Source organism: Lolium rigidum, chromosome 7 (assembly GCF_022539505.1).
Source record: "Lolium rigidum isolate FL_2022 chromosome 7, APGP_CSIRO_Lrig_0.1, whole genome shotgun sequence".
In the NCBI taxonomy this organism is placed as follows: domain Eukaryota; kingdom Viridiplantae; phylum Streptophyta; class Magnoliopsida; order Poales; family Poaceae; genus Lolium; species Lolium rigidum.
This window is the reverse complement of record NC_061514.1, coordinates 226,377,507-226,389,528: the sequence shown is the minus strand read 5'-3', so window position 1 is coordinate 226,389,528 and position 12,022 is coordinate 226,377,507.

Here is a 12,022-nt window from a genome sequence, read left to right as displayed (position 1 = left end):
AACATTTATATAAATTGAACAAAACTCATAGTAAATATGCAAAGGAAGGACAAAACAATATATTCCAGTACCTGCCTCCTCCTTTAGTGTAGCCTCCTTGCGTGTTGTGTCAACCACTTGAGAATGGAGGCATCATGTTAGGGTCATGAAATTCCACCTCCCATTAGGTGTATATATAAAGAGTCCTCCTTTCGTGCAACCTCCTTTCGTGCGGTGTCACTGAAGTATAGTCTCTTTGTACATGTAAACACAAAATAAGATAAAGTTAACAAATTCAGTTTCATATAACCATTTCTTTATCGTCCACTTTGTCACGGATGTGTTTGCTAGCGCACCTTCCTTCCCCCTTCCTCTGGTGTAAATCCGGCCCCAACTCAAGCCTACCCATGGCACTTGTCTGTTCACCACGATGCGCCAGCGGTCACTCCTCCGTAATGCGTCAGCGGTCGTTCCTTCAACCTCTATTTGCTCGATGTCGGGTGCTCCACTCCGGGCGGCCTTCTCAATTACCAGGAGCCCAACACCAAGCTCACATCTTCTCCAATGCAAGTATTTCCTCGTTCTGGTCATGCTTTCCACCACTCCGCTCCTAGCCTTCGAACTTCTCTACCATGCTCCCCTCTCCGTGTGCATGTCCATGTCTGTGTTTATTGGCCATCAATGGGCTGCTGCTGCTCCACACGAAACCATGTCCTCCTCCACGAGTCATTGCTCCTCCCGTGTGATGTGACCATGACTGCATTTACCTTGGTCCCACTCCTCCAACCCAACACACTCGATTTCCTTTATGGATTCAATGACTTTACTTCCCTCGTGATGTTTCGGTGGTGTGGTGGAGCCCGACCCGGTGATGATTTGGTGGTGTGGTGGAGCACGATGACAAGCATGTGAAGATGGTGTGGTGTGCCACTTGAAGAACCCGATGACAACGTGGAGATCAACCCGAAGGGTCACCGAGACGATACCAAAAGTTTAACCAAAGCCAAGTTCTCCACTAACAATCGAAGCCGGAACCCAAAGACATTTGTCATGCATTCGAAGGTCGCTAACATGGAACCAAATATTTCCACTCTGACCCCAAGATGTCTACTTCCTCCTTGAACCCAAATATTCCTGTCACTGAACAAAAACATGTGAACCTAACATGTCCTATTTCCATAATTTTCATATATCTTGTTGTACCAAAATCATTCATGTTCCATTGCATATTTTGTTTTTAGGGGTAATTAGCAATACACAGTCAATAGGCACCATGATGATGTGTTGTTTGCATTATCAAACATCGCAACCTACTCAGTAGTGTTAGAATACGTAAACGTATATTGTCACGTACAGAAATTTTATAATATTTTGTACACATATATAATGAGAAGATTCCTACCCGATGAGATATGTCAGGACGGCTAAGCAATCTTAAGTACAGTTTCTTTCATGGTATCAGACGTCGCAAGCCTAACCTAGGGTTCTGCCGTGCCGCCTTCCGCTTCCGCCTCCGCCGCTGCACTGCCTTACATGCGATGGATTCCAGGTCCTCCAACATGTCCACGGCGCTGACCTTGTCTACCTCCTCTCCGGTGCTCTCCTCGTCAGCACTCGCCTTTGCGACGTCCTCTACCTCAACCCTGGGCACAGACCTTGGCACGGTGCCACCTATCTCCGAGCTTGGTGAGATGTCGCCCGTGCTCCTCTCCAACACACTATCGTTGGCCGTGACAGTCGTGGCAACATCCTTACCCAACACCATCAGCGCCATCTTCTCTGATGTTGCAATCTACCCTGAAGCCATCGCCCCCACCATACGCCAGTCGCAACAGTTCTCGCCCATGGCCAGGTACTAGCACATGGTCAGGTTCTCCACTCCAGACATGTACCCCTGGCGCTAGGGTTTCACACACAAGCAATATCAAGGGTGCCACAGCTGCCATACACCGGTGCTCCACCATACGGAGCTGGTTCCTCCAGCCTCCTTCCGAACCAGCACAAATGCCGTCATACGGTGCCGGATTTTTTCTTCACCAAGTGCTCCCAAACACCATCACCATCACACCAGTTATTACAATCAAGCTGACTAGTGACAACTATATGTTTTGGCGTGCACATGTTGGTCTGTTGCTTCACAGTCATCTTCTCATGGGATATGTCGATGGATCCTTCGTCCGCTCCGACGCACATGTTGTTATCAGTCATGCTAGCGAAATTCATCAACAGTCGAACCTAACGTACCAGCACTGGACTCAACAAGACCAGGCTATCCTCTCGGGCTTCGTCTTGTCGATGACAGAAGGTCTTCTTGGCATGATCATGTTTGATGGTACCTCCCGTGAAACTTCGGATACCCTCAGTGCAGCATGCGCCTCCACATCCATCGCACCAGCCTCGGCACTCCGACAGGAGATGGCTGACTTGAAGGAGAACTATAGTATTAATGTCTATTTGAGCTGGTCAATGTGCGTACCACTCCCATGCAGATTCGTGACTTGTTTTCACAGCTCCACGCTATCGAGCAGCGCAAACTGGCGCAACGCCGCACTCAAGGAGGCGAAAACCACTACCCTGCTATGCAAGTTGCAGCCCCCATCGGCCTTGCTGCCTTTGGAGCAGCCCGCGCAGTGGGCTTCGGCCCTCAGCCTAGCATGTACCCAAGCTTGTGCGCCCACCCACCGTGCCAAAACCAGATGGTGGGTGCGGCAGCATCGTCTGTCAACTGTGCGGGATTCCCCACCGCACGACATCCAAGTGCTTCAAGCGGTTCAACTGCGACTTCCTGGGCAATAACAATGATGGGAGAAATACCGAGAAGCAAATTTCCATGGACGTAACTACTTCGCATGGCTCTTAGGGTGCTCCTAAGATCGTAGACCCGATGTGGTATGCGAAATCCGGCGTATGCACAACATTACTCATGCGTTGGACAAGCTCACTACGCATGAGCCCTACCATATCAACAACCAGGTCCACACAACTAATGGAGCAGGTATGCACACTCATAATATTGGTCATGTTCTTTTACCTACTTCGTCTTCTAGATCTCTAGCTCTCAATGGTGTCCTTCATGTTCCTAACGCAACTCGTAAGTTGTTATCTATGAGTAAACTTTCCCATAACAACAATGTATTCATTGAACTTCATACTCATGATCTTTGTGTTAAGGATCGGGACACGAGAGCACCCATTCTTAGAGGTCGTTGCAGTGGAGGTCTCTACGAGATTGAAGCTCCTGTCATCAAACAAGAACATCAAGGTGTCTCGTGATATGTGGCACCGATGTCTAGGGCATCCAGCATTACAAGTCGTTCAATATGTTCTTTGTAGTCATGAATTACCATCCCTACATGAGTCCAATAAAATTGAGTCAGTTTGTGATGCTTGTCAACAAGGGAAGAGGCATCAGTTACCATTCTCCTTGTCTACACATGTAACAAAATTTCCATTAGATATTATTTATTCCGATGTGTGGGGTCCTACCCACATGTCTGTCAGTGGACATCGTTTTATTGTGAGTTCTGTTAATGCTTACCGTTGTTTTACTGTGCTCTACCTTCTTAAACATAAATTTGATGTCTATGATGTGTTTATTCAGTTTCAAAAACATGTTGAACGACTACTAAATCACAAAATTATTCATGTCCAAACTGATTGGGGGGAGGGGCGAGTATGAAAAACTACATCCCTTCTTTCATGACATGGGTGTTTGACACCGCGTGTCTTGTCCTCACACTCACAAAAAAAATGACACTGCCGAGCGTAAGCACCATTACATTGTTGAAATTGGTCTTCCCTTACTTGCTCATGGGTTTGTTCCATTGTGCTATTGGAGTGATATGTTTGCTACAGCTTGTTTCCTTATAAACAGGCTTCCTAGTCGCATCTATTGACATGAAAACTCCCTTAAGAGACTTCTTAATGTCAACACCCGGATTTTTAAGTCCAGATGCCTATTATGCCATTCATCGCAATCCCAGGAATAATGTTGTTGCGAGACATAACAGTTGATATCATAAGTCATCATTCATTACAAGCCATAATCGTCTTACGAAAGTAGATCACATTGATCTATTGATCAACGAACATCACAAATATTACAAGCAGAAGCGTAGTAATAGTAGTGGACTATCTAATTCCACAGGCCAACGCTTGACGTCAGAAGAACTCCTAGTTGTTGTAGCCGTCCTGCTGGCTGTCATCTTCATACTGCTGCTCCGCTTCATAGTCTGGCCATTTGAATAGCCAGGGACACAGCCGTGAGTACTTTTAAAGTACTCACAAACTAATACTAAAGTAAGTAACACTATTTCACTAAAGGGGGTGCTAAGCTCTAGGTTTATTTGCATAAAGCCAGTTTTAGTTCATAAGCATTTAGTAAAAGACTCATTATTTGCTAACTAACTCAAGTGGGAACATTAGTGACATTCCCACAACTCAGTTGTGATTCGAGTCAACTCACCATTCATGTCACCCTTTTAGTTCGGAAAAAATCTGACAACGGAACAGTATGGCCTTTCCAATCGTCCGTAACCGTGGACACGGCTATTCGAATAGATTTACACTCTGCAGAGGTTGCACACTTGTGCCACAATATTTGAATACATCCGTCGGGGATAACCCCGAATCATTGTAACTCAGTACACGGATCATCAACCATAACCTTTCACTTATACATCCTAGTATAGGCACCTCTCCCCATGAGCTTGGCCTCCCAGTGAAGACAAACCGTCAGCTCGGGAACCGCACAGGCTTGGCCGGACAATTCACCTCATTTCACATCATTTCACTTTCAACGGAGGCAGCCTCGGCATAACCCCTATGATGCTTGTTCGTAGGGAACCCATACTAAGACACATAAACTTCCAGTTAAGCCCTACCCATAATCAGGTATTGTGGGGGTACTCAAAAATTGGAAAGGTATCGCATCCAAACCAATATCAGTTTTAGTCAAAAATCACCATCTTCTCCAAATCATATTCACCTTCAAAAATCATTCAAGTCACTTCACTTCACCAAGTTCCCATCTAGAGTAGTCAATTTTATTCGTTAGTACTAGCAACTAATCATGAGGGGTGCTAACTTAGCTTTGCTTGTTCTAGGCTAAGTTTGGTACTCTTGTGCTACTCTAGACCAAGTGAATCATAAATCAAAAAGTAACTTTGATAAATAAAAAATTCAATAAAGCTTGTAAAGTAAAAAACTTGGGATAGGACCATTAAGCATAAAGTAAAGTATGGTGATGCCTTGCTCATGTAGAGCTTTGCACTTTGCAAGTTTATTAGCTTGCCTTGGTTGGTGTACTGATCAAAGTGGTCTTCCTCTCCTTGGAAGTAGACCTCCTCCTCCTCTTGATATTCTTCGGTACTAGCGTCTAAAAACGAATACGATACATACAATCACCACACCAATCTTAAACACTAGGCTAAGCACACACATAAGTCACACAAGCTAGGCTAGAATCACAAAATGAATAAAAGGGGGTTTTGACTTGTGTGCTAAGAAAACTTGTATGAGAGAAAAATAATTTCCTCTCATTGAAACTTCTTAAGATTTAAGTTCCTCAAGTAATAATAAGGTATGAATGCTTGTTGATCAAGTTCAACAATTCATATCTATCATTTGGGGAAAAGTGATTTAAATGAGGTACTAACCTCATACCATTTGATTCTTACTTTAACAACAATTTAATGTCTCTAAGTAATTCAAAATGAGATGACCTGGACTAAGTCAACACACCACTTTGAATTTCTTAGGACCTTGATTTAAATGAGAGAGAACCTCTCATACTATTTGGAAAATAATTTTGAATGGTTTAAATGGACTAGAAATAGCCACATAGCCATTATTTTGATCTAGTCCATGATCATACAAACAAGTATGTGAGGTTTTTACCTAAACTTGTAGAGTAAGTGAAATTTGATTTATGAGAGTTGGGATCAACTCAAAATCACTTAGGGTTGATTTTTAATAATTGTTTGAAGTTACAAAAGTCCCTGCCTTGTTATTTTTGTCACTTTAATTCTACAAAAAAACTAAGGGTGAGACCAGTAGGGTTGGATAGATCTTTTTGCACGCTTTCCAACCATACCAAATTCATAAAATTTGGCCCAGTGGATTTGAAACTATGCAATTTTGAAGTTGGCACCAGTTTGCAATTTGAAATTAAACAGAAACTCAAAATTTAAACGACTTGGGCTGGCGGGAAACTATACGGGCTGCACAGCGGGGAAAACAACTGGGCCGGCCCAGCAGCATGTATCGCGTGAGTGGGCCTCCTGATGGCGTGGGGTCCACGCGTCAGTGGGTGTTAACCCAGCGAAACGGTACGTGAAGTGTGAGCCGTAGGATTAGAAACGGATCGGACGGCGCACGACCGTCGTCATCTCCAGCGAGCGGCGAGGCTACGGGCGGCGCAGGTAGGGGTTCGACGTTCTCACCGAGGCTCCAGCTAGGGTAGGCAGTATGCGTGGGGAGGTTGTCGACGACGACGAAGCGCCTGGTAGCAGTGGCGTCTCCTGGGGCGCGTCTAGCTCCGGCGAGCTTCGGTGGCGGAGCACGGGCAGGGAGGTAGAAATTGGGCGGCGCTCAGGGGCAATGTCGAGCGGCGAGGTGGCTAGGCGACTCAGGGAGAAGAGGGGAGGGCGATGGTGTGAAGGAATTGGAGCGGGGAGTGCCCCTTTTATAGCAGCGAGGAGAGGTCGTGGCGCGGCGATGAGCTCATCGACGACGACGCGGCTACCGGGGCGGTGGTGGACTGGCGATGACACAGGCGTGCAGGCGACGTCCTGGCGGTGACGCAAGGCGTGATTGCGGTGAAAACGAGGGCCTGTGGCGCTCGTCATCGTCCTCGCGCCCTGGGTGTCCGTGGCGGATTGCGTCGGCCATGGCGTCGTGTACAGGGTTCCCGCGGGCAGGTGAGGGTGTCTGGTCGTTGATAACCCACAAGTATAGGGGATCGCAACAGTCTTCGAGGGAAGTAAAACCCAAATTTATTGATTCGACACAAGGGGAGGTAAAGAATACTTATAAGCCTTAACAACTGAGTTGTCAATTCAGCTGCACCTGGAAAAGCACTAGCAACAGGGGTGATGTGAAAGCAGCAGTAATATGAGAGCAGTAGTAACAGTAACACAACAGCAGTAACAGTAACACAGAGGCAATGGCACCGGAAAATAGTTGATACTACTTCCAATGACATGTAGAACGAGTATATGATGATGAGAGATGGACCGGGGTTCCCAGCTATCTACACTAGTGGTAACTCTCCAATAACAAGTGTTGGGTGAACTAATTACGGTTGGGCAATTGATAGGATTGAAATAGCATTAAGACAGAACATCAAGATTATTAATCATGTAGGCATGTTTTCCATATATAGTTATACGTGCTCGCAATGAGAAACTTGCATAACATCTTTTGTCCTACCAGCCGGTGGCAGCCGGGCCTCTAGGGAATCTACTGGAAATTAAGGTACTCCTTTTAATAGAGCACCGGAGTAAAGCATTAACACTTGGTGAAAACATGTGATCCTCATACCTAAGCCTTCCCCTCCAGTTATCCCAGTTGCTGTCACTCTGGGGCCTCGGGTTCCGGACATAGACATGTGCAAACAACTTGTAGATACAATCTAAGCAATAAGTATAGAGCTTAAATCTAAGATCATGCCACTCGGGCCCTAGTGACAAGCATTAAACACAACAAGATTGCAGCAACAATAACTTCACAACTTTATAGATAGACTAATCATAATGTAACAATCCATCGGATCCCAACAAACACAACACCGATTACATCAGATGAATCTCAATCATGTAAGGCAGCTCATGAGATCATTGTATTGAAGTACATGGGGGAGAGAATACCAACTAGCTACAGCTAGAACCCGTAGTCCATGGGGGAATCTACTCACGGAGCATGATGGAGGCGATGGCGTTGATGGAGATGGCTTCCGGGGGCACTTCCCCGTCCCGGCAGGGTGCGGAACAGAGACTTTTGTCCCCCGAAACGGAGTTTCGCGATGGTGGCGGCGCCCCTGGAGTCTTTCTGGAGTTTCGTCAATTGGTATCGCGTTTTTAGGTCTCCAGGGCTTAAATAGGCGAAGAGTCGGAGTCGGAGGGGCCACGGGGCCACCTCACACTAGGGCGGCGCGCCCCCCTCCTGGGCCACGCCGGCCACACGTGTGGGGCCCCCAAGGCTCCCCTCTGGTCCCCCTTTGACTTTTTGGAAGGTTCCGGGAAAAATAAGGTGTTGGGTCTTCGTTTCGTCGAATTCTGAGAATATTGCCCGAACAGCCTTTCTGGAACCAAAAACAACAGAAAATAGCAACTGGCCCTTCGGCATCTCGGTAATAGGTTAGTTCCAGAAAATTCATAAAAACATTATAAAGTGCAAGCAAAACATGTAAGTATAGTCATAAAACAAGCATGGAACATCAGAAATTATAGGTACGTTGGAGACGTATCAGTCGTCTCCTGGCGTCGTGGCGTAGCTGCTGGCGAAGGGAGAGAGCGAGTGGTGGCGTGAGGCATTGGGGCGACGTCATGCCAGTGTGTGTCTACGACGCTCGCCGTGCGCACTCTGGCGTGGCACGTCACGTCTGGGTGTCGCGCGTCCTGGCGTCTGCGGTGCACCACAGCGTCGACCACCGTGTCTGGCACGTTCAGGAGGGTGAGAGGAAGCGAGGTGACAAGGTCATGCGTGCTGGCAAGGTCCAGGGAGAGAGAGAGAGCAAGGGCATGTCCATGCCATGCCTCGGCATGGCATGTCTTGGTCAAGATGGTGACGATTTCTTGTACCACTCCTTGTCTATTCAACTTGGCAACGTCCAGAGGGGTCAATCGGGCACAGAGGATGACATAGGATCGATGGGGGAGGCAAGAAACTGCTGGACATTGCAATGTCCAGAGTTGGCAGCAAGGTGCTCACCACATGTTCGATGAAATGGCCGCAAGAGCTCTACTTTGAAATTTTTGGATGAATTTTGGTGGGTTTGAATCATAAATGATTTGCAGTAGAAAGGTGGTGGTGGTGGTCAAATTTGAGGTGTTTTGCAAAAATCCAAATTGCATATGATCTTCCATATGCTTCAAGGTCTCCACTTTGCTTGCTCACCATTTGAGATTGAGAAAGAATTTGGGGTGATGGTTTTGGGCAAAGTTGTTCACCTTGATGTTGTCTTGGATGAGGTGCAAAGAGTTGGCAAAGTATAGTAGGGAAATCTCTAAATAGCAGGGCTCAAAGTGGGCATCAGGCTAAGAATTGCCATTTTGACCATAATTGCATGTGAGCCCAAATTTGATTCAAATTTGATTTTATTTGAGTTTCTTTGATTCCAAAAGTACTAATAAGTGTTTATTAACCATTTACAGCCAATGGTGCAAGCCAAAAGGGTCTAGGTTAAGTATTTGCAAAAATGGCCTAAACCATAAGTGTGTGTTGGTTTGATTTTTTCTATTTTCTTTTCTCTTTTCTTTTTCCTTTGATTTGGTTGATCAAGTGATCATGGATTAGGGTTTTAGCCCTCTTGCAAACATAAAAACAAATATCATGGAAATTGCACATTAATACAAGAATCAAAGTTGAGTATGCATAGCACTATATGGAAAATAAAAAGTTTTTGTTGGTTCTAAACTTTGGTATTTTGGAAACTCTCTTTATCTCTTTATTGAAAAGTTGGGATGTTACAAACCCTTCCCCCTTACAAAAGATCTCGTCCCGAGATCTTAAAGAAAACTAGGTACTAAAGAGATCTGGGTACTCCTTCTTCATATCTTCTTCTCGCTCCCAGGTGGCTTCTTCTTCGGTGTGATTGCTCCATTGAATCTTCAGGAACTTGATACTCCTGGTGCGGGTGGTTCGGTAAGCTTCTTCAAGGATGCGAATAGGCACTTCGCGATATGTCAAGTCCTGGTTGATATCAACAGATCTATGGTCGATGTTCTTGAACACTTCGGTCTTCTCCGGTACTTCCAAGCACTTCCGGAGCAGTGAGATGTGAAACACGTTGTGCACAGCCGACATTTCCTCCGGTAGTTCCAGCTGATAAGATACTTTGCCTCGGTGACTCAGAACTTTGAAGGGTCCGACATATCGGGGTGCAAGCTTTCCTTTCAGCTGGAATCTCTGCATTCCTTTGAGGGGTGACACTTTGAGATAGACAAAATCTCCGATCTCGAAAGTCATCTCTCGGCGTCTCTTGTCGGCGTAACTCTTCTGTCTTGACTGAGCGGTCTTGAGGTACTCGCGGATCTTGTGTACCTTCTCTTCAGCTTCTCGGAGAACATCTGGTCCAAAGACTTGGCTCTCTCCGACTTCCGACCAATTCAGGGGGGTACGGCACTTCCTTCCATACAGGGCTTCAAAGGGGGCCATTTGCAAGCTGGCTTGATAACTGTTGTTGTACGAGAATTCTACGTAAGGCAGGCAGTCTTCCCACTTGGATCCATATTCCAGTACACAAGCTCTCAACATGTCTTCGAGTATCTGGTTGACTCGTTCAGTCTGTCCGTCAGTCTGCGGGTGATATGCCGTGCTGAAATTCAGCCGGGTTCCTAGTCCTTCATGTACTTTCTGCCAGAATCTCGAGGTGAATTGTGATCCTCTATCCGACACTATTGACTTCGGGGTTCCATGCAGGGCGACTATTCTGGAGATGTATAACTCAGCTAACTTGGGGCCTTGGTATGTGGTCTTGACGGCGACAAAATGGGCTACCTTGGTCAATCTGTCTACCACTACCCAGATGGAATCATTTCCTATGCTTGATTTGGGCAGTCCGGTGATAAAGTCCATTCCTACCGAATCCCACTTCCATTCTGGAATCTGCAGGGGCTGTAGCAGTCCTGCGGGTCGCTGATGTTCTGCCTTGACTCTCTGACAGATATCGCACTTGGCGATGTAGCTTCCAATCTCTCGCTTCATTCCGTGCCACCAAAATTGTTCCTTCAAATCTTGATACATCTTGGTACCTCCGGGGTGGATGGAATACAAGGTGTCGTGAGCTTCCTTCAGAATGACTTGCTTCAACTCTGAATCTGATGGCACACATAGGCGTCTGTTGTACCAAAGCACTCCTTCTTCATCTTCGGTGAATCCTGGTGCCTTTCCTGCGGCTATTTGGCTCTTGATTCCGTCAATGCTGGCGTTTCCCTTCTGGGCTTCCTTGATTTGACTCATCAAAGTAGGCTGAAGCTCTATGCTGGCTAGGTATCCTTCGCTAACTAGCTCTAGTCTAAACTGCTCAAACTCTTGATACAAACTAGGCTGTTCTATGGCGATCATGGAGTTCAACTGCATTGGCTGTCTACTCAGGGCATCCGCTACCACATTGGCCTTGCCTGGGTGATAGTGAATTTCCATATCATAGTCCTTAATCAACTCTATCCATCTGTGCTGCCTCATATTCAGCTCTTTCTGGGTGAAGATATACTTCAAGCTCTTGTGATCCGAATAGATCTCGCATCGATTACCCATGAGGTAATGACGCCATACTTTCAAGGCTAAGACCACAGCTGCTAACTCCAAGTCATGTGTTGGGTAGTCCTGCTCATGCTGCTTCAGTTGCCTTGACAGGTATGATATCACCTTGCCTTCTTGCATCAATACACATCCAAGACCAATCTTGGATGCATCACAATAGACGTCAAATGGCTTGGTGATATCGGGCATGATCAGAATTGGGGCTGTGGTTAATCTGCGCTTGAGTTGCTGGAAACTTTCTTCGCACTTGTCGGTCCAGTCAAACTTCTTGTTCTTCTTCAACAGTTGGGTCATTGGTCTTGCGATGCTGGAAAATCCTTCAACGAACCTGCGGTAATATCCCCCTAATCCGAGAAATGCACGGACTTCAGTCTGAGTGGTGGGGGCTTTCCATTCCTCAACAGTTTTGATATTAGTGGGATCTACCGCAATTCCTCCTGCAGACAAGATGTGTCCCAGGAATCCTACTTCCTTCAACCAAAACTCGCACTTGCTGAACTTGGCATACAGCTTGTGCTGTCTAAGGGTTTCTAGGATAACTTCCAAATGTTGTTCATGT